At 36.0% G+C, this 23,252-nt stretch overlaps 1 pseudogene; it reads left to right on the top strand.

Annotated features, from left to right (window-relative positions):
• Positions 1–20,680, top strand: part of LOC132676484 (transmembrane protein 138-like) — a 31,838-nt pseudogene extending 11,158 nt beyond the window's left edge.
• The last annotated feature ends 2,572 nt before the right edge of the window (positions 20,681–23,252 follow it).

Genomic DNA, 23,252 nt, shown 5'->3' with positions numbered 1-23,252 from the left:
GTCATGGTGAGTGTGTTAATAGAAAAAAAAAGTACTTGTCCTCAAATAGATTTTAATCTACATAAGGACATCAGATAACATGTAAATTTTGGAAATGAAAACAAATGAAAAGAACATCAGGTGTTAGAATATGTGGTGCAGAGTGAAGTAAATGCTAGTACTTTTTGATCTTAAATGTCACTTATGATACAAATCAGAAACCCAGACACAGTGATATTTTCTAAAAATCAAGGGGATGTTTGTGTTTTTTTTATGACCACACATAGTCTAGTCTGGTTTATGGATGATTTATTGCCTTCTCACACCAATGAACAATAGGTTAATAATGTCTGTATCTCTTTGAAGTGATTTTTTTTATTACTTGCATTGCTATTTAATTTACTAATTTAAGTATAAACCAGATAAAATTATGTAGTTAATGCATAATGAATTTCAAACAAGTTAGTGTAATAAAAAATACTAGCTGCATTATCCAAAGGTATAGATCTTTCCTTATCTTTTCTAGGAACTTGAAAATTACTTCTACAAACCTCAGTTTTCTTGACTCTAACACTTAGAGGACACACAACATACATTTGGTCTAACTCACAACATTTTAAGGATCAGATGCTACAAGTGTGAAAATATTTTTTTCAATGACAAAAGATACACAAATATTGGGTAGGTTAGAATATTTGCAGAGAAAAAAATAGTTCTAATGGGTCTCTGTCTCCCCTACTGTAATATACAAGTTCTTTTCAAGGGTGCCTGGGTGGCTCAGTTGGTTAAGTGGCAGACTTCGGCTCAGGTCATGATCTCGCGGTCCATGAGTTCGAGCCCCGCGTCGGGCTCTGTGCTGACAGCTCAGAGCCTGGAGCCTGTTTCAGATTCTGTGTCTCCCTCTCTCTGACCCTCCCCCGTTCATGCTCTGTCTCTCTCTGTCTCAAAAATAAATAAACGTTAAAAAAATTTTTTTTTAATATACAAGTTCTTTTCTGCCAAAAAACCAACCACATTTATTGGTAACTTACAAAAATAACATTTATTTTTTAACCTATGTTATGTGAAGTTTGCTGGATGATTGTAGCTCAGATAGTTGGTTCAATTTTTCTAGGCTCTGTTAATTTGACTGGTTTATAGGAAACTTGAATTGAGATGTCCATATGAAAATATTCCCTCTGAACTGAATTATTCCATGCAGATATCTTAGCAATTAATTTTATAAATATGGGTCCTTTAAATTTCTCTTTGCCCAAAACGGTATCTTAAGTAGCAAAATGTTATTCATTTCACTTCTCAAACTCATCTATTATAATTTTATAAAGAAACAGTCACAACTTCTGAGGCTCATTACAGATTTTCTAGAACATTTTATTTTTTTCAGTGAGTTCCTGATTGAAAACAGTTGAACTCCTTTTTGAATTAAACTTCTTGTAGTTCTTAATGAGATGAAATTAATAACATACAACTTGCAATATTAGCATTCTTTCTCAAACTTTTTCTACCAAAATAAGTTCACTAGGTATCTTTTCTACCGCCCACTTTAACTAGGCCAACACTTTTCCTTTGCCAAAACAAAATATGGATCACTACTTTTTCAGTCTTCTTTAACAGTAAAATTTATAAGCTCAAGCTACCAAAGGGGGATAAAAATACAAGAGAAGACACAAGTTACAATTACCAGAAGCTTAAGAGTGCCCATCACTACTGAACCCATGGACATTACAATGTCAATAAACAAATAATATTAACAGCTGTATGCCTACAAATTAGATAACTTAATGAAATAAAAATTCTATGCCAGTCATAATCTAAAGAAACTCACACAAGGAGTTATATCATCTGAATAGACCTCTATTACAACAACCATATCGGGGAGCCTGGGTGGCTCAGTCGGTTAAGCATCAACCTCAGTTCAGGTCATGATCTTGCGGCTTGTGAGTTCGAGCCCTGCGTCAGGCTCTGGGCTGACATCTCAGAGCCTGGAGCCTGCTTCTGATTCTGTCTCCCTATCTCTCTGCTCCTCCTATTCACTCTCTCTCTGTCTCTCTCTCAAAAATTAATAAACATTAATAAAAAAAACTTATCAATAATTAATAACCTTCCAAAATGAAATTACCTGTTGCAGGTGGTTTTAATAGTGAATTCTAACAAACATCTCAGGAATAATGATACAATTCTCTGTAATTTCAAAACATAGATAGCTAGCAATCACTTCCTAACTCATTCTGAGGCCAACGTTACTCAAATAACAAAACTGGAAAACAACATGACAAAAAAGGAAAAAAAAAAAACTACAAACCAATATCCTTCATGAAAACAGATATAAAAACCCACAACAATATATTAGTAAATAAAATTCAACTGTGTATTAAAATAATCGTATACCATGAACAAGTAGAATTGATTCCAGGTACATAAGGCTGGGTTAGCATTTTAAAATTAATTACTATAATCCATCACACCAGGCTCAACATGAAAAACCTTATTAATAGGTACGCAAAAAGTAGTTGGAAAAATTCAGTATCACTAATGATTAAAAAACAAACAAAAAATTTCCAACTAGAAACGGAGGGGAAATTAATAAACTTGATTTAAATTTAAAGAAATAAAAAACTAAAAAAAAAAAAACACTAATGTATGTAATGGCAAGAAACAAGATACTTTCCCCCTAAGAAGGCAAGAGTATCTTCTTTCCCTACTCGTATCAAACAGTGCACTGGAAGTCCTTGCTAATGCGGTAAGGAACAGAAGTACATAAAATGTATACAAAGTGAGAAGGAAGAAACAATACATATGGCAGATGAAACCACAGGAGACACTGCTCAATATCCTATGTCATTAGGGAATCGCATATTAAAACATCACAATAACGCTATGCATCTAGAATGACTCAAACCCAGAACACTGACACCACCAAATGCAGAGGACAATGTGGAGCGTCAGAAATGCTCATTCACAGCTTGCAGGAAAAATTAATGGTAAAGCCACTTTCATTTAGAATATACTTTGGTAGCTTATTATGAAGTTAATCACAGTCTTATCATATGATCCATCAGTTACACTTGTAAATATTTACCCAAGTGAGCTGAAAACTTATGTGCACACTAAAAGCTGCCCATGAATGTTACACAGCTTCATTCATAATTGTAAAATACTGGAAGCACCCAAGATGTCATGTAATTTGTGAATAGATAAACAGTGGGTCATCCTAACAGAATACCGCTCAGCAATGAAAGGAAACTAACTATCAACTTATGAAAAAACACTGGGAAACCCTAAATATTTATTACTAAGAAGCCTGTCTGAAAAGACTACATACTGTATCATTCCAACTTAGTGACATTCTGGAAAGACAATTATATTAAAACAGTAAAACGATAAGCGTTTGCTGGGATTTAGCGGTAAGTAGAGAGTGAAAGATGCATAGATTAAGCACAGGGATAGATTAGGAAAATAGAGTAAGCAAAGATTAGGAAAATATTCTATATGATACTGTAATGATATATATGCAATATTATGCATTTAACAAAACTTTTCCAGAATATTCAACACAAAGAATTTACCCTAATGTAAACTATGTATTTTAGGAGATAATAGCCTATCAGCAATGATTCAATTTTAACAAATGTATCACACTAATGCAAGTTATTAATTATATGGGAAAGTAAATAGAGGAAACTGTGGAGGAAGAGGACATACAGAAAACTTGTAGTTTCTGCTTATTCTATAACCCAAAACTAATCTAAAATATAGTATATTAATTAAACAAAACAAAAACAATTTCCAGTCTTAGTTCACCATGTAAGTAACTTAAAAATTCGCACTGTGTCATAACAAATAAAAAAGCCAAACATTTGGGGCGCCTGGGTGGCTTAGTTGGTTGATCATGGGACTCTTGATTTTGGCTCAGGTCATGATCACAACGTTAGTGGGTTTGAGCCCCCTCCTTGGGCTCTGCACTGACAGCGCTGAGCCTGCTTGGGATTCTCTGTCTCCCACTCTCTCTGCCCCTCCCCCACTCGCTCTGTTTTCTCTCTCTCTCAAAACTAAATAAGCATTAAAGAAAAATAGCTGAACAGACTGAAAATCAGTAACTCTTCTTGGATTTAGGAAAGAAGGGAGGACACGGGGCCAACAAACCACTACCCCCACGACTGGAGAGCCAAACAAGCAAACAAGGGAGTTATGACTTACCTAGTAGAGACTATAGCGGAAACCAGCGTGGAACCAAAACTAGTTAGGAAAACCCGAACTGCAACTGCTGAATTCCTGGAGGGTCAATGCAGACAAGTCAGAGAGTTAACACAACTCTGCGGGAGATGAGTCACAGAACGCCAGGCTCCCAGGATCAACCTCAAGGAACTTCAGCAGGTTCTCCAAATAAATAATGGAGAAAACTACTCCCCCTTGTTTCCGGCAGGGAGAAGGGAAAGTAAATTATTTGAAACTGGCAAATCGTGATAATTATTGAGGATGAAATGCTCCGTACATTGACGCTTATTATACTGCTTCTTCGACTTTAGTGAATGTTTGAAATATTCCACGGAAATAAAAACAATGATAGAAAGTTAAAAAAAAAATTAGAAAAAGGAATGAAAAGGTAAATGAATAACCAGAGACAGCTGCTTTCTTCTTAACGCAGCCTACCCTCAGGGGAAACTATTTAACCAGAGTCTAACCGGCTGGAGTGTTATCAGAGACAGCTGACCCGAGGGAAGAAAAATAGCCAGATCCTGCCAGTTCTAATTTTGCACGTGGAAGAAGGGAACTAGCCAAGTCCAGCCCATTCTAGCCATCCTGTAACTAAAATACTAACTAAAAGATTATGAGACCTAACATCATGTCTGACTATCAAGAATAAAAGACCAGTCATACCAAAGGGCAAAGAACACCATTTGACCAAGCAGAGCAAGCATCCGAACGAGACATAGTAAGGATATTGGAATTATCAGACCAGGAATTTAGAACTATAATTAATATGCTAAGGTTTATAATGGATGAAGCAGACAGCAAGCAAGAACATGGGCAGTGTCAGCAGAGAAATGGAAATCCTAAGAAATGACCCCAAATAAATGTTCGTAATAAAACACACTGTGGTAGAAATGAAAAACACTTTTGATGGGCTTTTTAGTAGACTGGACCCAGCTGAGGAAAAAGTCTCTGCCCTTGAGAACATCTCAATAGGAGCCTCCAAACCTGGAAAAAAAAAAAAAAACAAAAAAAACAACAAACCTCAAAACAGACACAATACAATCAGCAGCATTATCATCAACTTAGCTCAGGGCTGCCTACCAACGAATTCTCTAACTTTCAAAACTTTGGAAAAAAAGTTGTCCTCATCATATACAATGGAAAGGAAAGCTATTCAGTTTGTAAATTGCCAAGACGTTGTGTTTTGTTGAAACTAAATACTGAAATGCAATAGATTCATATATGAGTCTTTCTTGTTTTAAAGATGGTTGTGAATTGCAAAAAAGAAAAAGAAAAGAAAGAAAGAAAACTGGAACTATTGGCAAATGGTGCATATTTACTAGAAGTTCATATTTTAAAACAATGTAACTGGAATTCTAGAGAGCCATAAAAAGAATGTGTGTGTGTGGCTTTCTGTTGATAGATGAAGCATGCCAATTTCCTGGTTGTGTTTGAAGGATGGGAAAATAACTGAAGAGTTTCGAATTTAGAAGACATATTTATAGTTGAAATTGAAAAATAACTATCGATGAAATTTTCATGATACCATATAAGCATCTATTTAAAAGAAGAGACTATTAGAATGGAATAAAAGAGAAAACCTGTCATATATAGATTATAAGAGATATATTTACACAAGAATGTTATCAAAATTTTAAAATCAAAGGAATGTAAAAATATATGTTAACCAAATGAAAGGTGAAATGGGGGGGGCGGGTATTTGTTTATATAATACAAAATAGAACTAAGGCAGAAATCTTGAAATTTACTATTGCTGAATATAACTGTGAAGAGGGGGTTAAGCAAATTGTGTATAATTGCATCATATCTCAATAAAACTTTTTTTAAAGACTTCTTTTTGGCATGATCATTAAAGCAAGCAAAAAGGAACATTTCCTGACATCCAGTCATAGGTCAGCAACTGAATACCTTCATTAATGTATCACACCCTTTCCTTTTTCCCCCCATACTTCCTAAGCATCACTGGGCTTATATATATCCAATTTAGAATAAATTTATGGTGCCTTCGAAGAGAGGCCAACACATGAGCTGGGATACACCACTGTCGAGATCCAGTGATTGAGTAGCAACGGTATTTGACCACAACACTATCACTATCATTCTGATTTTCATCCTGTTCTTTATCCACCACCTGAATAGTTGAGTCGCCTAAACCATTTTTTCCATTTCTCTTCTTATCATTTTTATTTTTCTATTAGCCATCTTCCTTCTTTTGAATGGCTTCTACCTTTTTCTCATTATTAAACAATACATGGCAGATATGGTAGCAAGAGGTCGCGTCCTATATGCCTTATCACCTCTCAACATGAGGTTGAAATAAGGTGGCCCAAGCAAGAGAAATTGCCTGTATCATAAACTATATAGTTGTTTGGACCAGAGCCGTATCAAGGTGGTTGGGTCATTTCTTGTCATCATACAACAATCTCGCCTTGCTTGTACATGTAACATTTCAAGGACTTGAGGGGATATTTCAGTGTTTAAATTAGGTAAGAGAGTCAGGTGATAATCTTTTCACCCTAAACTTGCTCACTTCATGCCTTCATTCATTTCAAATTGGTCAATTCAATTACATCTAAATTCTGGGGGATTTTCTGTGTGCTGAACACTGCTGGGATTCTACCTGAACAATCCATTCTGTTCAATTATATCTACCCCGAAATTGTAAGTCTCCTGATCATATAACTAACAAATCTGAGAGAACTAAGACGTACCAGGCGGTACTAATATTTTCAAACAACGTGTCACACTCTTTTGAACTACATTCATAAACGTCCATGGTCACCTTATTGCTGTGTCATAGAGGAGACTATGGCTAATCACTAATGGTCACACCGGAATAAAATCATAACTGATCACTGTAGTTCTCAAATTCCCAACAAAACCTTCCTTGTACAATCACACATTTTTCAAGTGCTTGTTTCACCTGCTATAATTGACTCATATTTTTGGCAATTCTACTTATACTAAAAATCAATTAAGCACTCACCCAGGAATAGTTGTTCTCACTCTCCTCTCAATCTGCCTTTCCTTATGAATTTATTTTTCCAGTTTCACACTTTTCGCTCACAGATATTAAACAAACACCAAACAAACAAACCTCCACCACAGAAATTCTGCCGCTGCACACTGAGAGTGGGTCGGCAACTGCCCTGACATCAAAATCTGAGCTCTTTCTTCCATCTTCACTGCCTAACCATCCAGTACCCTTGCCATATTGAGTTGTAGGTCTGGAAGTCAATGCTCTTCACGACGCCAATCTGTAAGATCTACAAATCATTCAGTAGCGGCAGTGGTCTGGGATTCTGATCGATAATCCAATTCATAAGGCAGAATAGCCTTCACAAAGCATCAAGTTTATTAGCTCTAATGAAGGATAAATATCAGGGAACAATATGCACAGTGGCAAAAGAGCAGTTGTCTTTTGACAACTTGAATTTCAATAACAGCTTCTGAATATTCCCCCAATTCCATATTAAGATTATGGCTGAGATTTGGTATTGGATTTAGTAACACTGAGCTTCATTGATTACTTTGACAAAAAAGTCATAGTGTTATCATGGAATATAAGTCTGGTTACAGAGGGTTAATGGGAAATAGAGGAGACATAGGAAGAAACTATAGATAACACTTTCAACGAGATTTGTTATAAAGGCAACAGAGGTATGGCAGAAATTTGAGGCAAAGGTCAAGTCAAAAACAGCTTTGAAATGGAAGCATTTGCTGATGGTAATAAACCAATAGGGAAGGGAAAAGTAAAATACGCAGAAAGAAGAAGGAAGCATTGGTAGAAGGATGTAGTTGTGTAGGCAACAAGAAGTCAGTACTGAACACTGCTGGAATACTCGGAATATTTCCACATTGTTTCCATGTGTCACTAAGCTACCTATTGTCATCTCAGGCTTCAGAAAAGATAATATATATGCCAGCAACTATTTGTTTCATTGCTAGTATTTTTGGATCCTTTTTGAATATTTGGTATTATAATTACTTGTTGAAATGCTTTAGGGTGAATTTTAACTCAGACAAACGGGGAAATCTGTTAATCGTGTCTCCATTCCAGTGCACTATGAAGAAATGTTTTCCAATATTTTAATTTCTCAGAGGAAACTAACAAAATCAAAATCAGGGTAAAGGATCCATGCATAGCTGATATTTTCTAGAGCTTTATGCAGGAAAAAAAAAATGTAGCTCGCACAACAAGGGCACTCTAATCAATGATTTCTGCTGAACTCTTCACAGAATATTCACTGCAATTCCGGGTGTGTTTAATATGCAGGACATGGATCCTTTCAGTCAAAGAAGGGGAAACATTTGCAGACAGGAGGAATGCTGCTCTATGTTCTAGTCTGTGGTCCCCAGCATACTGATTCTGTTGACAGAGTTTTATTTCTCCCATTTATTCTTGCCTTTGTTGTTGATACTATTAATACGTTTTTTAGGAGCCAAGTATCCAGGGGTAACCAGAGACATGTAGCCCACATCACTAATACCTAGGATGACAGAGAGATATTACTAGCCAAAAATCTACTCTCTCAGTACAAGGCCAATCAGAAAAAACAACACGGAAGCCATACTTTTCCTTTTCTACTATTTACTCACCAGCGATCTTGTTCTTTCCCCTAATCAGATTTCTTTAAGTCCAAAGCTATTTAAACATAGCCATATTTCCCTTTGCTGAACACTCAAATTTGGCCTTTTTTGTTTTGATGCCCTTATAATACAGGAATAAATAAAGGACTGAGAGTTATATAGATTTTAATTTAGAGCATTAACAATCTGGCCACAGCTACCAGCATATGGTATTTAAGGGAAGGGTTTTTACTCCAGCATTATTTTCTTTTACTTTCCCTTCACCTAGCATAAATTTGATTGCAAATGGCTACAGCAAAATGAGTGTGACCCAATTTGAAACATGACTTTCAAGTAACTTTGACTTACTCAGCACTCTTATATTCCTAGGGATTTAGATAATACTTTCCAACATGTTATTTTCCTCTCATATTAGCAAAATCCCTAATCTAATTCCAATATATAATTACCATCCTTTCAAGATACAATCTTGTTTTTCAAATAAAATTGAAATAAATTACGGTTTGAAATGTATCTGTCAAAATGAAATTCTGCCAAAAACGGAATGTTCTGTAATTCATATGATTAGTATGGTTTTGCCATTTCTTTTCCATTTGGCTCATTTTACAGATGATACCGGGAGGCTCAGGCAAGCTAATTAATCTCAGGTCACCTAGGTTATGTAGCATGCGGTCATATTAGTGCTTCTACACAGCTACCAGGGAAAGGCAGCACGACAAAAAAAAAAAAAAAATGCCATGGGACATGAGGTCTTCTAAATGACCCCCCTGTCATTTTTCAAATTGCTGCCAAATGTCTTCTTCAGAGCAGCTGTAAATGTCAATTTGGGTATTTGTTCGGCGTGGAATCACTGTTCAAATAGCGAGAGAAAAACAGATCACATGCTCTCTGGTGCTGGAGAGAGGAAGAAAGAAGGGCCACTGATTATATCTATTATTTGGAGACAATATATCTGTTCTCTGAACTGGAAGATCGGTGTGGCACTGGCTTTGCCTAAACTAGGCTATTAGTGTGCTGACAGAATTTAACAGCATGAGATATTCTTAGCTATGGCCATTAACGTGGGCAGCCATCACTTCCTTGCCACCATCTGAGCAAAACGGCCTATAACATCAGACTTTCCTGGCGATGACAGTCACTCTACCTTGGCCATGTTTAAACACTGCACAGAAATCAAAACAGGAGACTAGAACTCGGATGTCTGGTTGACTTATTTGCACGTTTGTCTACAAAACAGTGCATAGCAATATTAAAACCTACACGTTTGGAGAAAATGTTGATTTTGGGGTGGGTGTTCACATATAAGGATCAAAGAGAAGTTTAAATCCTTTCTGTTTTGATCGTCTTTATAGTTTATAGAAAAAGATGCAAGATATTGGTGCAAGGTTTGGGGATGGGCACTATTTAGGCAGAGGGCTCAGTGCTAGTCCAAACAGAAGAATTAGATTCTTTTGTCTGCTTTCTTCAAAGGCTGTCTATACCAAACAATGATGGACTCTTACATTCCACAATTAATGCAAATCACAAATACTACTATCCCGTAGTAATTTTTCTTAAAGCTCTGCAGATGAATATGAAAATCATTCATTTTATGGGGCGCCTGGGTGGCTCAGTCGGTTAAGCGTCTGACTTCAGCTCAGGTCATGATCTCACAGTTCATGAGTTCGAGCCCCGCATTGGGCTCTGTGCTGACAGCTTAGCGTCTGGAGCCTGCTTTGGATTCTGTCTCCCTCTCTCTCTGCTCCTCCCCACTCATACTCTGTCTGTCTCTCCTTCAAAAATAAATAAAAAGATTAAAAAAAAAGAGAATCATTCATTTTAAAACCATGGTTTTAACAGGGAGGAAGGAAACGAGAGCTCAGTAAAACTCAGTAAAACACCTCACCATCAACTCCGGGCAGCTCATCCCACTTATCTAGCTTTTTTTTTTTTTTTTTCTTTTTTCTCCAGAGAAGCCATCATTACCTGGGCCTTTACGTGATCATTTTTCTACTGTGTCTTTCTTTTAGAGAATGTAAGTGCCAAATGGGCAGAAATTCTGTCGTATTCACTATTGTATCGTCAGTAAAACTAGTATGTGATATACCCTCAATAAACATCAGCTGAATGAATGAATAAAGGCAGAAGAGGTTATTGGTTGCCAAAAAAAAATGGAGAAATACACTGAACAATGAGGCTGAGAATTATAAAGACAAGAAAGGGGGGTACCTGGGTGGCTCAGTTGGTTGAACGTCCGACTCTTGATTTTGGCTCAGGTCATGATCTCGCAGGATCGCCCACATCCCAGCTCTGCCCTGACAGTGTGGACCCTACTTATGATTCTGCCTTTCTCTGTCTCTCTCTCTCTCTCTCTGGCGCCCCACCCAATCTCTCTCAAAATAAGTAAATAAATTTTAAAAAATGTTTATGAAGAGAAGAAGGAACTATGGTGATTTTGCTTTACACCTTAGGCTTCTCTCAATTTGGTAGAGAATACTGATATAACTGTGTATATAATATATACATATATACGTGTGTGTGTATGTGTGTGTGTGTGTTTGTGTCAAATACAATCTCGTAAAGGTTTATATTGTGAGAATAAACATACCTTTAAGGAAAGGTAAAGGAAGATATACAAGTGATACAAAAAAAAAAAAAAAAAAGAAAAAAGAAAAAGCTACCTACATTCACATCCATTTTCTGCCCAACTCTTGCTTCCAGAGACCTATGTTTTATTAGCCATCTCTAGGTCAAGACCCTTGCTTATCTTTTGGATACACAGGGTGCCATAGTAATTGTGGTCCCCTGGTTTCTGGAAGTTAAAAACTCCCACGTTCCCTCTGGTGCTCCACCTTTTCTATTGGTATAAAGCCAAATTCTGTGATTGTCTGTCTTGCCATCAGCCCTGGCCTACAGAAGAAAGCCAATACTGAACAAAATGGTGACAGTGCCTCTATCACCACTGTGTTCCTGATGGCTTTGGTAAATCGATGTGTCCTTTGGACATTCTTGCAGAATATAATCCTCCATTGGGTGCTCTGTTCTCACAAAATATGTTCCTTCTGGCAAGGTCACTTTTCTGAATGATTTGACCCCTTCTAGTACTGTGCCCCAGAGAAACTCAGGCATTCCCACTTTGCTCAGTGTGGACAATTATTTTCTTCAGGCTTCTATGAGCCACTCTAGCAGTGACCTTGTCCTATTTTCTAAGTCTTTGCTGGGTGTTAAGCTCTATGTTTGGGAAAGTGCCCCCAAGTCTATGATACTTGCTTACCCAGCCTCAAGTTCTGTGCCTCCCTGCTCTGCCCCCCTATAAGCCAGCACCATCATATTCCTCCCGGTACATGTTGGCTAATTCTGCACCTCCTTTGGGATGCTCAGGACCAGGTAGCAAGGTTCTTAATTAGTTTCAAAACCTGCTCACTCTTGTGTATGCAATCCTTGTTTTCCACTTATCTGTATACTCTTTCCACTCCTGATCTGGTCTTACTGTAGAAACATTGCAAAGTAAAACAAGGAGATGGAAGAAATCATGCTCTATTTTTAATATGTGTGTAGGAACATACATATATACCTACATACAAACACTTATGGACAAATAAGACTCACTGAGTGAGACATTTTCAGACTTAGAGAAATATAAGGGATGCAATTAATATAGGGAGACAACTTGCTTAAAACGGATATAGTCATTGTTTCTTTCCTTTTAAAAGGGAGGCTTCATCAAGTGAAAATAGAGAAAGCTGATGTAGTTTTTAAAAAGATTCACTTCAGGGTCGCCTGGATGGCTCATTTGGTTAAGCATCCAACTCTTGGTTTCAGCTCAGGTCATGATCCCACAGTTTCATAGGTTCAACCCCTGCAACAGGCTCCGGGCTGAAAGAGCAGAGCCTGCTTGGGATTCTCTGCCTCCCTCTCTCTCAGCCCACCCACCACTCATGCTCTCTCTGTCTCTCTCAAAATAAATAAATAAACTTTAAAAAAATAAATAAAATATTTACTTCCATTATATTCATTTATCTGAGAAGGAAATCTGTATCCTTATGGATGTAAGGTGAAAAGAAAATCCTTTTTAGGAAGAAACACAGTGTTTAGAGGGAAAGTAGCTAAGAACTAGAGAAGCCTAAAAGGTAAGTATTTTCTATTGATAGTACTTCAACAAAAATCCTGATGAATATTGACCTCTAAATTTTCTCTTTAGTATTGCTTTGAATTTGAGTTGCTAGCACCCATTATAGTTATTGCTATAATGATATCATTAGAAACATAGATTTTCGGGAGTTTAAGACATTTTGGAGAGGCTGTGACTTACTGAAACACTCATAGTTTGCTTGGAAATAAATTGCAAAAAGCATTTAAGCAGCCAATTTCCTACTTGAAAATACTAAATCACTTCTTCTGATTTACTTTTTGTGTTTTACTAAAAGGGAACTTTCATCTAATGTCCTATTTCTGACAAGATTGATACTTCCTGTGTTTCTGATAGGTGCTGTCATTACCATCCCTCATAACCTTATATAACGAAGTCCATTGCCTAAAAGACAAAGGGACGTTGGAAAAAGGAAAACCAACATGCGTTTATGACATATATACATATGTACCTACAAACAAAAACTTCCTGTCAGCCAGCTCTGAGAGATGGTACCAATTACCCAGTACAAATTACATACATTCATGTTTTTGAGTTATCTTGTCAAAATTATGTTATTGTTTCATAAAAGTCTTGTTGTTTATTTCTATGTGTGCTACTTGTTTTGTGTCAATAGCCTATTGGTTTTATATAATTAGGTTTAAATACTTTAAATATTTTTTGGTCTCTATTGAAGTACTAAAATATATTGATGGGTCAAATTAAAAAAAAAAACCCAAATAAAATTTATTCACTTTTTTTTAATGTTTGTTTATTTTTGAGAGAGAGAGACAGAGTGCGAGTGGAGGAGGGGCAGAGAGAGAGAGGGAGACACAGAATCCCAAGCAGGCTACAGGCTGTAAGCTGTAAGCACAGAGCCAGATGTAGGGCTCGAACTCACAAACTGCGAGGTTATGGCCTGAGCCAAAGTCGCACACTTAACCGACTGAGCCAGCCAGGTGCACCCAAATACAATTTATTCTAATTACCAGTTTATATGAATGAGATATTTATTTTATTATTTAATTAATGCCCCATAAAATACTCCCCAAAGGTTTTTCTATTTTTTTTTCGTGGTAGGGGAGGGGATTGATAAGGCTGTTCAGTTGATAAAACAATAGACTTATAGCAGCTATAAGCCACTTATATATGTCATAATTTTTCCTTTCAAAAAGGGTATCTTAAATAAAGTATCATATAGTTTGGAATTTTGGAGAATAATGGCAGTAAATTTAAAAATATTTTAAATTAACCCAGGGTATATTTCTCAAACTGGAAGCTCAATTTATTCCTTTAGCACTATGTATCTCTCATAGTTTATCAATGTGAAGTAAAATTGGAAACCATAGCTTTTATCCACTGAAATGTATCACTAAATAAAAAAATAGGAAGTCAGTCAATGATTACTTTCCCTATTGTATATATATGTGAAGAAATATATTTAGTCCACAGCAGTTCCATCAACAATATCAACGAATAATCTCTACTTGTATGGTTACCCCAAATATATATATCTATATTATATATCTAATTATCTAATTAGATATATATATATATCTAATTAGATATATATATCTATCTAATTATCTAATCTATATATATGTATATTATATATATATCTATATTATATATCTAATTTATCATACTTTGATTTCAAGTTGGAGTATAATGACTGACTCTCCCTCAAACAATAAGAGTCTGATCACCTTAATTTCAACACGTCAAGTCTTGTTTATTGATAATTCTGAAATGTAAGCCTGTGTTCTAGCAGTACAAATGGCATTATTCATAAGATGAATTTGTAATTAGTTTCCCAAACAAGGAAAATTTGAGAATAAAAGAGGCACTGTTAATTGTAATAAGAGAACAGAGGTTATAACCTAGGATCATCCCAGGCAAATATGCATTTATAATGACTTTAATTATTAAGTATTAAGAGTTTATCAGTATATCCATTTCTAAATTCAGTAGTTCCTATTTGCCTTCTTTTTGCATTCTTGATCCCTACTGTAGGGTCTAATTCAGACAAAAAGAATGAAGTTGAAGAACAAAGAGTCGGTACCCAAACTTCATAGGTTCAAATTTCAGTTCTTCCACTTACTGTGTGTACTATCTTGGCAATTTACTTAAACTCTCAACGACTATTTCTCTTATCTATAAATTTCAGTAAATATTTCATATTATTTGTGAGGATTCAATTATTAAATATAAAATATTTAAAGCAATACCTAGTGCATAGTAACTGATGAATAAATATAAATTACCCTTATCAGCAGAAATACAGTATAATAAGTTCTCAATATAAAAATCAAAGCGGGTGGACCGAAGTATGTTTTCTTAGTATGTTATCTTACTTTTTCTTAAACAGAAGAATTAATGGGAAGTTAAGAATATACAATGAGAAATGAAGTTTGGGTGACTAGATGTCAGAAAGAGTCTGAATTTTGGTTAAGCTCACATCCCTGCGGATTTGTGTGTGCATGTTGTAAAAGAAGTTTATTTATTTATTTCCAAAGACTATTTTTAAGAGAAGTTTTAGGTTTACAACCAAACTGAGAGATTTCAAACACACCTCCTGCCCTCACACATGCAGAGCTGCCCCAATTATCAATACCACTCACCAGAATGATACATTTTTTACCAAAGATGAACCTACATTGACACATTATAATCACTCAAAGTCCATAATTTACCTTAGGGTTAACTCTTGGTGTCATACATTCTATGGGTTTGGACAAATGTATAATCACATATATCCATCACTATAATATCATTCAGAGTATTTTCACGGCCCTAAAAATCTTGTGTGCTCTACCTATTCAACTCTGCCTCCTTCTTTCCACCACAACCACTGATCTTTTATTGTCTGGAAGATGGTCTTTCAAGGACTTGCTCCATATCACCTAGGTTATCAAATTGGTGAGCAAATACTGTTCATAGTTTTCCTTTCAATGTCCATGGTAATTTTTGTTATGTCTTCTCTTTCATTACTGATATCAGAAAGTTGGTCTTCTTTTTTCTTAGCCTGGCTAGAGGCTTACCAATATTATTGATCTTTACAAAGAATCAGCTTTTGTTTTTATTGATTTTCTCTATTGACTTATTATTTTCCATTTCATTGATTTCTGCTAGAATTCTTATTTCTCCTTTTCAGCTTACTTTGTATTAATTGTCCCTTATTCTTATAGTGTACTAAGGTGGAAACTTAGATGATTAATTTTTGATCTCTCTTCTGTTCCACAAATGCATTCAGTGCTGTAAATTTCCCTCTAAGAGCTGATTTGGCTGCATTTCACAGTTTGATAAATCATGTGTTCCCTCACTTAGTTTAATATATTTTTTATTTCTCTTGAGATTTCTTCTTCAACGAGGTGTTATTCAGAACTGTGTTAATCTCCACCTTTTTGAATATTTTCCAGTTATGTTTCTGTTACTAAATTTTAGTTGTATTCCATTGTAGTCTGAAGCAGACATTTTATCATTTCCATTCTTTTAAATTTTGCTAAGGTGTATTTTATGGCTCAGAATGTGGTCTATCTTGAATGTTTCATGTGAGTTTGAGAAGAAGGTGTATTCTCCTATTGTTAGTTTGGAGTAATCTGTAGATGTCAGTTATATACAGTTGATCGATGGTGTTATTAAGTTCAAGTATATTTTTACTGATCTGGGGTCTGCTTGATCTTCCATTTTTGAGAGGGGTGTTGAAGTCTTTAACTATGATAGTGGTTTCATCAGGTTGTCTTTGGAGATCTATCGGTTTTTGCCTTGCATAGTTTGACACCGTGTTGTTAGGTGTATACACATTAAGAATAAGAGACTCTTGGAGTGCCTGGGTGGCTCAGTTGGTTAAGCATCTGACCTTGGCTCAGGTCATGATGCCACGGTTTGTGAGTCTGGGCCCCACATCATGCTCTGGGCTGACAGCCCAGAGCCTGGAGCTTGCTTCAAATCCTGTGTCTCCCTCTTGTTCTCCACCCCTCCTCCTCTCACGCTCTGTCTCTCTCTTCCTCAATGACAAATAAACATTTAAATTTTTTTTAATAAAAAAGAAAAGAATAAGAGACTCTTACATACAGGCGACAAGGTGAAGGGTGCTAGAGGGGAGGTAAGTGAGGGATGGGTTAAATTGATGATGCTTATTAATGCGGACACTTTCTGGGATGAGCACTGGGTGACATACGTAAGAGATGAATCACTGGGTTCTACTCCTGAAACTATGACAACTCTGTATGTTAACTGATTTAAATGTAACAAGAAGAAGAAGAAGAAGAATTGTTATGGAATTCTGCTGGGAGAACTGACCCCTTTATGTAATAACCCCATCTTTATCTCTGATCACTTCACTTGCTTTGAAGTTTGCTCTGCTTAAAATTAACATAACATGCCAATCCTGGTTAATTTTGATTAGTATTAGCATAGTATAATTTTCTCCATCCATTTACTTTTAATCTATACGTATCTTTTTTACTTTAAGTGGGTTTCTTACACTCAACATATAGTTGGGACATATTTTTGATTCACTCGTAACCTCTGTCATCTAATTAGTGCATTATATCATTGATATTCAAAATTTTATTGATATAATTCAATTAACATCTACCCTAATTATCACTTTTGTCTATTTGTTTCCCATGTTCTGTGTTTCTATTTGTGTCTTCCACTATTTTTCTGTCTTTTGTGGTTTTAATTGAGAATTTTTGGATTCCATTTTCTCTCTTTCTTAGCTTACCAGTTGTATTTTTTTTTTTTACATTTTTAGTGGTTGTCCTACAGTTTACAATACACATGTATAACTAATCCAAGTCCATATTTTTTTCAAATTTTTATTTAAATTCTAGTTAGTTAACATATAGTGTAATAGCGGTTTCAGGAGTAGAATTGAGGGATACATCACTAACATAACAAGTGTTCATCATAACAAGTGCCCTCCTTAGTACTCATCACCCATTAAGCCCGCCCCCCACCTATCTCCCCTCCATCTATCCTCAGTTTTTTCTCTAGCATTAAGAGTCTCTTATGATTTGCTTCCCTCTTTTTTTTCTTGTTCCCTTATGTTAATCTGTTTTGTTTCTTAAATTCTGCATGAGCAAAATCATATGGTATTTGTCTTTCTCTGACTGCAAGTCCATTTTCAAATAGCAACAGGTCATTTCATGTGTAGTGTGCATACTTTATATAAACGGATTAATCCCAATTCCTTCCTCTCATTATCCTGTGTCAATGTTTTTATTCATTTCACTTATATGACACGCATAAAGATAAACAGATGAATATACGTGAAGGTATATATGAGTAGATGAATATGCATAGCCTATATAATCAAATGTATCATTACTATTATTTTTAACAAACAATTATCTGTTGTATTAATTAGGAATAACAAAAACAGGGGCACCTTGGTGGCTCAGTTGGTTAAGCCTCCGACTTCAGCTCAGGTCATGATCTTGAGGTTCATGGGTTTGAGCCCCATGTTGGGCTCTGTGCTAATAGCTCACTGTCTTCTGATTCTGTCTTCCTCTCTCTCTGCCCCTCTCCCACTTGTGCTCTGTCTCTTTGTCTCTCAAAAATAAACTTAAAAAAAAAAAAGAATAAGGAAAACAGGGTGGCTCAGTCAGTTAAACACCTGACTCTTGATTTCGGCTCAGGTTATGATCTCACAGTTCGTGGAATTGAGCTCCACATCGGGCTCCACGCTAGCACAGAGCCTGCTTGGGATTCTCTGTGTTTACTCTCTCCTTGACTCACTCTCTCTCTCTCTCTCTCGCTCTCTCAAAATAAATAAACTAAAAAAAGGAAAAAAAAATCAGAAAAATAAAAGTTTTTACTTTACTCTCATGTATTCCTTCTTTGATACTCTTCCATTATTTTTGTAGATCTGAGGTTCTGTCCTATATTATTTCCTTCTCGCTGAAAAACTTATTTTAACATTTCTTGCAAAGCAAGCTATTGACAGCAAATTCCTTCAATTTTTGTTTGCCTGAGAAAGTCTTTATTTCTCCTTCACTTTTGAAAGATAACTTTATAGGGTACAGAATTCTAGATGGGTGTTTTGTCTTTCCGTACCTGAAACATTTCATCTCACTCTCCTTACATGGATAGTTCCTGAGGAGAACTTGGATGCAATTCTTATTTTTGGTCCTCTATAGGTAAGGTATTTTAAAAATTTTTTCCCTGTAGCTTCTTTAATTTTTTTTTTGTCTTTGATTTTCTGTAGTTTGAAAATAATATGTGTAGGTGTAGTTTTTCTGGCATTAATCCTGCTGGTGTTCAATGAGCTTTCTCGATCTGTGGTTTGGTGTTTGACATTAATTAACTTCTTAGTCATTAATGTTTCAAATAGTTCTTCTGTTTCTTTTTGTCTTTTTTGTCATTCTGGTATTCTTATTAGGTTTATGTTATACCTTTAGAGTTGTCCCACAGTCCTTACATATTGTGTTCTGTTCTTTCCAGTCTTTGTTCTCTTTTTTCAGTTTTTCAGTATTCTATTGTTTATATCCTCTAGCTCAGAGGGTCTTTCTTCATGTGTGTCCAGTTTACTAATAGCCTTAAGTATGTTTTTTATTTCTAGCATTTCTTTTTGGTTCTTAGGATTTCCATCGCTCTGCTCACATTGCCTGATGTTCTTATATGCTATCTACTTTGTCCATTATGGCCCTTAGAATATTAGCCATAATTGCTTTGCCTTTTTAGCCTGGTTATTTCAACATCCTTGCCATGTCTGATCCTTCTGCTTTTTCTGTCTTCAATTTTTTTTGCCTTTTGCTATGCCTTGTAATTTCTTCTTCATAGCTGGACATGATGTACCAGGTAAAAGGAACTGCTCTAAATAGTGGTGAGGTGTGGAGGAACAGGAAGCATCCATAACGGTATTAAGATTAGGTCTCAATCTTTTAGTGAACCTGCCTCCAGACTTCTAACTTGTGAACTTCTCTGCCTTGGGTGGGACAGGATGATTAAGTCTGACCAGAGTTGAGGATTTTCCTTCCTTCAGGTTAGGTAAATTCTGATAAAACCCCAGCAGGTTAGGCTCTGGTTAACTAGTTTCTCCTGAGGCAGGTCTTGTTAAGAAGAACAGAGTGTTCTGGTTTATTTCAAAAGGGGACTTTATTCCTCCCCTCGCCAGAAACATGAGATTTATCACTGGCATTTACTGTGGAAATCCGGGTAAGCTCCTGGAGTATGTTTTATAACATTGCAGGAGTCTTCCTGTGGCGGGGTCCTGTGCTGCTTTCCACTCTCAGGGTTGCCAGAACTGAGCCTCCAGAAATTCATCAAATACAGTTCAGGTTTTCCTACACCAGCACTGGTTTCCACTGTCGTTTCTATTTGTGATTCCTTGTTTTTGCCTATCTCTCCAATCGTAGGCACAGTAATTTTTATTGTGCCCTCAATTCTCATAGGGATCCAAGAAGTTAATGATTTTTCAGTGGGATCACATTTTCACTTACTGTTAGGACAGAGTGGTGACTTCTAAGCTCCTTATATGTAGGACAAGAAGTTGGAAGTGTTCCCCTATGGATTTACACATGCATAACCACAGTGGACTCAGCTCCAACCCCCTTTTCCCCAGGACCTTGGACAGTAGAGCCCAACTAACTTACAGCTTTCAGGTTGTAAAGGTCTGTGAATCATTACCCTGCATAATTTCAATTTATCTCATTTCAGACAGGGAGGCTACCAATTGGTCTGCTGTTGTCAGTGGTGCAGGTATTTGCCTTTGAACAGGTATTATGTCTTCTGTACTTCAGAAAACCTATGATTCAGTACAGCGAGGGCACAGATGGGTAACCTAGCATCTGGCAATCACATGTACCGATTTTGTTCAGAAGTTAGGAACAAAAAATCAGGCCCAATGTCAAATTTGGCTTCCAGAAGTGGACATATCAGAGGTGCCCACTGCACATTGTCTGCAGAATCTATGCCCATTGGGAGGGCATCTCTGTTTTATTTCTTTGGGTACTGTTCCCAACTGTGTAAACTCCAAGTCTTGTTTTTGGCTCACCTAGAGATTCTTTAAGCTACGCAATACACTTTCAATATGCTATCTACAGCTAAAATCCCTGATACTTCAGATTTTTATTTTAGACATTTTTTTTCCTTAAATAAACTTATGAAGAAGCAATCAAGAAAGGAACACATGTAGAATATAAGATTTTCAAACAAACGCATCCATTTTCATGAGTGGAGATTATTTTTACCTTTACCACACACACAAAAAAAACGTTATTTTGTCACCTTTGAATGAAGCACACAATTATTCTATATTTATCATTTTGCAACCTCCATCATTCATACTTCTCAGAAAATACATACACATACTATAGGTTTTAACTAATCATTGTTTTCCAGCATGTATTTTATGTTTTAACATTCTTTCATTCATGAAATCATGTAAAAAATCATGCATAAAGAGTTTTCAGAAATTCTCTGTCATATTCTGTCACATTCATGTTCATGTTCTTTGACTACCTGGTGCTATTAAAATGTGGGCACTTCAGCTTGAAAAATCTCAGGGACCTAACAACAGCAACAACAAAAGACCGCTAATTAAAAGACATTGACTGTGTTCTATTTATGACATTAAGGTTTAAAAAATATATGGAATGAAAAATAAGGACAATTGAGAATTTTAAAACGACCTAAGAAGGGATGTATTTGATTTCTTTATTTCCTCTTGACTTTCCTAGCCTCAGTTACCAGTCTACAGAATTGCTTTTTTGGGAGTTCACCCATCCTTGTGTATTCTCTGGAATTGTACTGCGTCTGTTTCTGTATATCTTGTATTTCATGTGTTAAACTAGGCATTTGTTCTGCACCCTCATACTCCTGAAGTCACACAGTTACCTTTTTTTTTTACAACACCCATTTTAGAACATCCATTCTCTTTATATTCCATGATTGCTGGTTCACTCCACATTCAGACCAGCTCTCTTCAGCCTTCACTTTTGAAAAATAGCTTCTGGAAGAAAGTGACTTGAGGGCAGTAAATGGCTTAGAATTAATCCTGAGTTAAATTTGAACTGGACCTCTGATTTCCTGGATTCCAATCCTTTTTTTTAGGAAATTCAATTAACCCAACCTTCAGAACCTAATTATATTCATTGTTTCAAATTAAAACTCACTTTTATCCTTTCATTCATTAAACATTTGCTAAATTTCTGTAATTGAATGTCTTCACAAATCCAAAGAAATATGCTGTCAGAAATGCTTTGTCTTCTACATAAATTTCAAGTTTATACAACTCATAATTTTTTTCAATATGCTTTTGTTGTCTTATGTCTCTCCTTTAGTTCATTAATACTTATGGGTAATCATTGTATCACTCTATCACTCCAGATCACATTTCAAACTGTCATACATCACAACTTCCCTACTAAAGCTTATTAACCCTCTGTTTGTGAATAATTGAATTCGATAACCTTCTCCCCCAAATGCTAATGTCCAGACGGTAGATTCAACATTTTTTAAGTTAGAAAGCAATGGAGAGACTAAGCCAGTCATCTCAGATAACAAAAAGGGAAATGACACTAAAATGAATAAAAATTAAAAAAAGAAGAAAATCTGGTCAAAGGTACAGTAATACTTATAGATGGCAGAGTAGACTAGGACAAAGTAGTCCAATATTCTCACTATCTAAACTATACTTCTGATTCTATGGTCACTCTTGCCACTTCTACTTTTTGGCTTCCTTTAAGTATACAGCATCACCATTCTTTGTGTATTATCAATCTATATCATCCATCCATCTATCTATCTATCTATCTATCTATCTATCTATCTATCATCTATCTCTCTGTACATAAGTTCCAAGTATAAGCAACCATATTTTTTAATTTATTTCAGAACAAAGTAACTTTACATTAATTGAAAATTAAGGAATGTTAAAATATATTTGTTAGCAGCAAAAAGAATGTAAGTGTTAAAAAAGGAAAATGGCTGGGTGGTTTTGAGATAGATGAGGACACAGAGAAGCCAATGTGCTTTAAAATGGAGAATATAGGGGGCGCCTGGGTGGCTCAGTCGGTTGAGCGTCCGACTTCAGCTCAGGTCATGATCTTGCAGTTTGTGAGTTGGAGCCCCGTGTCGGGCTCTGTGCTGACAGCTCAGAACCTGGAGCCTGCTTCAGATTCTGTGTTTCCCTCTCTCTCTCCCTGCCCCTCCCCCACTCGTGCTCTCTCTGTCTCTCAAGAACAAATAAACATTAAAAAATAATAATAATAAAATAAAATAAAATGGAGTATATAAAGGACTAAAACTTTTGCAGCCTTCTTTTAAGTGTCTGCCACAAATAGAAGACAGTGTCAGTTAAAAATATTCATTTAAAAATCACCGACCTTTAGATACTTTGGGATCTGTCAAA

Source organism: Panthera onca, chromosome A2 (genome assembly GCF_046562875.1).
Source record: "Panthera onca isolate mPanOnc1 chromosome A2, mPanOnc1 haplotype 2, whole genome shotgun sequence".
Classification (NCBI taxonomy): Eukaryota; Metazoa; Chordata; class Mammalia; order Carnivora; family Felidae; genus Panthera; species Panthera onca.
Note: the sequence above shows the minus strand (reverse complement) of the source record. Positions and strands in the feature narration are given on the sequence as shown.